The sequence below is a fragment of the Rattus norvegicus genome, chromosome 10, assembly GCF_036323735.1.
Source record: "Rattus norvegicus strain BN/NHsdMcwi chromosome 10, GRCr8, whole genome shotgun sequence".
Classification (NCBI taxonomy): domain Eukaryota; kingdom Metazoa; phylum Chordata; class Mammalia; order Rodentia; family Muridae; genus Rattus; species Rattus norvegicus.
Window position 1 is genome coordinate 46,857,246 of NC_086028.1, and position 5,737 is coordinate 46,862,982.

The 5,737-nt window shown below is 52.2% G+C and overlaps 1 protein-coding gene across 1 annotated transcript in view; it reads right to left on the reverse strand.

The window, feature by feature from the left end:
- The window catches only part of Slc5a10 (solute carrier family 5 member 10), a 46,934-nt gene that overhangs the window by 5,719 nt on the left and 35,478 nt on the right, over positions 1-5,737 (reverse strand). The gene's annotated exons all lie outside the window — the stretch shown is intronic.

Below are 5,737 nucleotides of genomic sequence, written 5' to 3' on the forward strand. Positions count from 1 at the left end.
CCTCTGACTCTTTGCCTCAGTTTCCCAGAGCCAGTACCCAGGGCTCTGGCCCCTGGTTATCGTCCCTGCTGCTGCCTCCGTTACTGGCCCTCACCTTGCTTCCTGTTCCCAAGCCTGGTGCTATGCCTTACCTATGGCCCCGTGCTAGTGCTTGGGGCCTCTACACCCACCCATCCACTGCCAGTCTCTTAAAGTGGGAAGTAGAGGTAGAAGGAGCACCTGCATATCATGGGGCAGCGCACCACCCATAGCCTCTGCCTAGCACCCCAGCTCCCAGGGCCACGTCTTCCTGTTTATGCTTTTTTGGTACACACCCTGCTCTTGAATGCTTCCACATCTCTACAGACACAGGCTCTCCTCTCTGTGTGCCATTGTCCTATTAACACCCATGGCCACCTTCGTTTATCTCCTGCTCCTCCTCTGAGGCTCCTGACTGCCCCCACCTGTCCACCTGCCTAGAGCTCCTGATACCCAACATCAGTTCCTCGTTTGTTTGCTATGCCTCCCTCACCAGGGTGGGAGCACCCCAAGGGCAGACACCAGTTTGAATCATCTCAAGTTCCGGGCATTGCCCAGCCCAGGGCTGGGCACAGAGGAGGCAGTCTGAACTTTTGCTGAATGAAAGAGTGAGTAAGTGAGAGGAGGAAGGAGGGAGGAGGGAGGAGGGAGGAAGGACTAAGGCGGAAAAGGGAGAAAAACGTTCTCAGGACATCAGGTACTCTCTCCCACCTCCTAACCTGGGGAGTTTTATAGCACTGAGGAAAAAAAAATAGATGCCCGAGACACATACAGTCCCAGAAGAGAGCTTGGGACTCTGTGGAAGATCCTGAGACCTCATGGGCCTGGGACTCACCTCATAGACAGATTTGCATCCTGGCCCAACCCTGCTGGTTCTGCCACTGGAGAACCCAACCCTCTTGGGAGGAAGAAACAGCATCCCAGCACATAATGACTCTTAAAGCCAGGTAAGGGGATCCCCCAAGCTCACTGTGCCTGACTCCGACTCCTCACAAGGAGCTCTTCCTCTGGATACTTGGGGCTGGACAGCAGCAGAGGCTGATAGAGTCCCAGAGTGCCACCTCTAGGGCAGTTGAAGCCAGCAAGAGTTCTGGTTTCTGCAGCCAGGGGGTTCCTGCAGACTGTTGCTTTACCAGGTCATCTGTCCATCCTGCAAGGTGCCATACCAGAGCCAGGAACTCCCTCCCCCAATCCTCCTTCCCTGTGGCCAGTGCCAAGTCCAACTTGGTTCTGGGAGACAGGATGTTATCTCTTCTCCCCATAGCTTGTCCTGAGCATCATCCTGAGAGGTGTCCCTGTAAGCTTTAATTTTTCTCAACTCTAATTTTAATAACGGCTCTTACATATTTTAACCTCCTTTCTAACCCACCACCCCCCAGAGGTAGTGGAAAGGAAAGGTTATTAGGGTACAGGCCAGTGGACCTGTTTAGAAATGGTTCTTTGGAACCAATCCCATCTGCATTGTCAGGAAACGGGCAGTACAGTTCACTGGACTCATCAGCGGTAGCGTGATCCACTCACAAACACTTCACACATATACCAGCAGTCCAGTTTGATAGTGTCGGGATAGCAAACAGGAATCAACACCGAATCACTACCTTGCAGAGACAGCCAGGCCTCAGCAGAATCGGCCTGAAGCAGCAGGAGGAACCAGGACCACCAAGGATAGCAGGAGCGTTCTTTACTGTGCCTCTCTCAAAGAAGTGAAGATCAGCAAAGGCTCAAGACCAAGAAGAATTGCAAAGCTAGCTACGCAAGCAAGCCAAGCCCCTCATCGTCATCTGTTGGGTCCTATTTATACATCCTTCAAACATCACGTGTCCTCCATGGGTCTTGCCTCAGCACGTGAGTCTTTCTTAGCAAAACCGTGAGTCTGTGTCAGTTTACACCACTCTGCCAATCAGTCCAAGTCCTTGGAAGCAGCAAGAAGCCACCAGCACACCACTGGAAGTGTTTTGATCTATTCCTCTCTATGGAGTCCCAACAGACAATGACCAATAAACAATGGTAAGGCATGCCAATACCATCCAGCGCCATCCACGGTCTGCTGGGTCCTTCTTAACATCATGTGTCCTTCCCCATGTTTGCTTTAACAAAACATTCTTCCACCTGTGTCTTCTTCATGAAAACACTCTTTCATGTGTCTGCCTCAGCAAAACACCATCCAACACAACTGACAAGTTTCCACTTCATTTCCCCATACTCCACAGGGGGTCACAAGGATGGAGCTATGACCCTTGGCCCTTTGACCACCTTCATTCTCCAACAGCAGCCAGCACCCAGGCTTTTAGGGACATCTCTGAACTTCTTGTTCCTTGGATCACCCTTCCCTCCTCATAAACCTAAAGAATTTAAACTCACTCCTTTGAACTCACAGATGTTTGGCTTCTCCCCTCCTCAGCACCAACAACCTTACAACTTACTTACAAGTCTTACTCCCCATCACACTGAGGCTATGAGGTCCTGAGAGAATCCTGGGCTTCAGACATGCCTAGCACAGCCAACACATGGCAAATGTTGCCCAAGTTTGTTGACCAACTGAATGACCCTTTCCTAAGGGAGCTGCCAGATACACAGCCTTAAAGGGTCATCAAGATAGTACATTCCACCTTGTACCTCCTAGCCCATCTCCAGGAGCCTGCTCAGATGCCGTTTGGCTAGTAGGTGCTGGAAAAAGGCACACGGGCTCCAGCTGGAAACTGGTTTTCCCAGACCCTTGCTATATGGTGCCGAGTAATTCTTTAATGTCTCCAAGGCTGTTTCCTCCCGGATATGACAAAACCTTGACCTCAACTCTCAAATCTTCTGTAAACTCGGCTCAAAACTGGTCACAGGTTGGAATATTAACAACAGATCAAACTCTTGGGGCTAGATCAAAAGTTCTTTGACACTATACCAAAAGCATGATGGGTGACAGGAGAAACTGTCGAAGTGACATCAGAATGCACAGCCTTTGCTCGGTGCCATGAGACGAGCTGCAGACTGGGAGAGACCACACACCCTCCACATGGCAAACAAGGACTCTGCATCTACACTACACTAAGGGTGCTGGAGACTCAGCAACAGAAAGGAAGTCATCAAGAAATGGGCAAAGCTACAGACAGACCCTCACGGAAGAGGACACGTAGAAGGCAGGCAGACACCTGAGATGCTAGAATCAGGTGAGAAGAGGGAACCTTAACTGAGAAAATACCTCCATAAGATCAGGCAGCCTGCAGGGCATTTTCTTAAATAGTGATTAAGATGGGAGGGCCCAGCCCATTGTGGGTGGTGCCACCCCTGGGCTGGTGGTCTTGAGTTCTCTAAGAGAGTAGACTGAGAAAGCCACATGGAGTAAGCCAGTAAGTAGTACCCCCACGGTCTCTGCTTCAATCCTGGCTTCTGGGTTCTTGCCCCGAGTTCCTACCTTGACTTTCCTGGAGGAGGGACTGTTAACTGGAAGTATAAGGAAAATAAACCTTCCAAGTTGCTATTGGCCATGGTGTTTCAGTCAGCACAATAGAAACCCTAACTAGGACAACAAAAGCTGTCAGGAGTACAGTTTATAGCACAATAAAACCACTGGAGTATAGAGTGCTTGTCTACCATATGAAAGGCTAGGCTCCTTCCCTCAAACTGCAAAATAAATAAGTAAACAACTGTGATAATATCCTATAAAATATGTAAGTGGCAATGAGCATGTGTTAGCCACATGGAAGACATTCCCATTGTTGGTGGGGCTAGAAGATGGCCCAGAGCTCTAGATTGCGCTCTGGAAATTTGCAAATGATACTGTCATTTTCACAGGATTAGGAGATAGAAAATGGCTGCCAGGGTTGGGGTGGGAACCTAGCTGCTTAGTTCTAATAAGTAAGGGCTCTACAGTGTCACAATTCTGCTAGCTCTGGTTGGCCTCAAGCCTGCAATTCTGTAATCCTGCCAAGAATTCCACGTCCTGGGATTACAGGTGCGCACATCTTGATGGTAATGGTTGATAAACAAATCTATACTTAGTGACAAGGCTGTATACCCCCTCCCCAGCACACACACACACACACACACACACACACACACACACACACACACACACAATGGTGAGATCTGATGCAGCTCTGTGGATGGCCTAAACAATTTTTGATGGCAAAGACAGTCACATCAGATGAAACTGGGAGAACTGGCCAAAGGCACTAATAGCCTCCCCATTCACTCTTTACAGCTTCTTGTGTCTTGACCAAGAGTGGGCCAGATAAAAAGTCTCATAGCCAGAGTGCCAGGTTCCTTAACAAAGCCAGGAACTCTGCAGTGGTAAGAACAAGAGGATGAACTGAGGGCCAGCTCATTTTTGCTGGGGGTCGAAGACTCACATCACTGCTTCACTCTGCTCCTTGGAAATGGAGGGGGAGGCGGGTAAGGAGGTGATTCATGTGCCTGAGTCAGGCAAGTGTGCCAAGCAAGAAGAGCAGGTATGAAACCACAGTGTTCACATGGCTTAGGGCATGTTGTGAATGAGGACTTAGGGGTGAAGAGTTTGGGCCTCGGATTAATGATGAGGACTCCAAGGGTGCTAACTAGGCTTCGAAGGCAGTGGCTGCTTGGCAAGGAGGCCACACAGGAAAATGGCCAATGAGGACATGTCTTGTGGGGAGGGGATATATACAATGATGCCATAAGCCAGCCCTCAGTAGGTCAAGGCCAAGGTCCACTGGGACTCAAACACAGCTCTATCCTGGCCCAGAGATGGTAGGTGGGTTAGAAAGGGCAGTGTTGGCCTGGTGTCCTGAAACAAGAAGCTTCAGGAAGGAGCCCTCTCTCTGCAGGGCTTAATGGGCTTTGCCAACCTGCACCTGACACCCTGCCCTCAGATGTGGACCCAACGCTCTCCATTACTGGGGGACAGCCAAGAGCCGGTCTGAGCACAGCTTGGTCCTTTCAGGGTTCGGGCATGTGAGGTGCGCCAGGTTATGACAGGTGGGATCCCACCAGGCAGCTGTGCTCAGGACTAATCTGTATCGGCTCAGTGCACAGGGCGGAGGGCAAGAGTTGGAAGCAGCTGGGGTGGAGTCGGGCCTTAGCCCATGACCCAACCTAACTTTCCGTCTACAACTGGACAGCTGAGCATCCCACCTGCAAGACAGAACTGGGTTAGAGATGGGCCAGGATCGCCAGCAAGACTGGGGGCGGAGGAAGGCTTCTGTGCGGCTTGAGGCAGCAAATTGTCTAGCCTTGCGCCGTCTGAGGGAGATGAATCAGCTTCCGGCCCCGCCCCCGGGGCCGCACGTGACCCCAGGTGAAGGTAGAGGGGTGGGCAGGACCGCCCTTAGTCACCGGCGGTCCAGCCCGCTGCCACCAACGCCTGTGGTTCCTCAGGTCGTCCGGTCTGCAAGGCGCCACCGGCTCGGTAAGCAAGTCCCTCCTCCGGGTTTGCGAGCCCAACTTGGGCTTGCGTCCCGGCTCTCACTTCTGACTAGGGCGAGGTTCCCTGTGAACCCCAGCTTATTCCCAGGACTCCGCGAACCTCAGGCGGATCCCGAGACGCCTAGGCGAACCGCTGCCCTGGACGGCTCCGGCTCCTTCCCCACGGCTCGCTCCGCCCACATCACACGTCACGCCCCTTTCCTCGCCACGCCCCCGCCCTCTGACCCTCGACCGCAGTCTTCTGCTGAATCCTTCAGGTGCGGTTCGCAGAGGCGCCGAGGCCCCGGAGCCTGAGAGCGCGGTGCCCGTCGGGCCGCGTTCCCAC